The following is a 484-nucleotide window of genomic DNA, read 5'->3' on the forward strand; positions in this document are numbered from 1 at the left end:
AGTGCCTTTCCCAAGGACTCAACATAGGACCGAACCTGCAATTCTTTGAATACCATGATAGCGACTCCGAAAAATCTTACGATTTTGACAGAGCAGATAAAAAGTTTGTTTCCCGACTTCATGATCTTAGAAACTAAAAACGGCCAAACATATCAGATCGCACTTTTTAATTGGACGAAAATTCACACACTTAAAGGTTCAACATGGTATTCTAATTCATTAAAGCGAAGTTCTAAATTAAACTATTGGCCATGCTGTGTGAAAACTCTTGACTTTTGTCAAATTGACATAAAAATAGTCTACCAGTTTTTTATAAAGCAAAAATTGACCTGGTGCGCAAAAACTAATGCAACTTTTGGAATTAGCCACCTCAAGTTGGCTTAAAACAAATCTTAAATCTCATGCTGCCAAATGTGTGTTGACCAGTGTTTTTCTTCTTCTTCTTCTTCTTCTTCTTCTTCTTCTTCTTCTTCTTCTTCTTCTT

The sequence above is a fragment of the Aplysia californica genome, unplaced genomic scaffold (genome assembly GCF_000002075.1).
Source record: "Aplysia californica isolate F4 #8 unplaced genomic scaffold, AplCal3.0 scaffold00065, whole genome shotgun sequence".
Lineage (NCBI taxonomy): Eukaryota > Metazoa > Mollusca > Gastropoda > Aplysiida > Aplysiidae > Aplysia > Aplysia californica.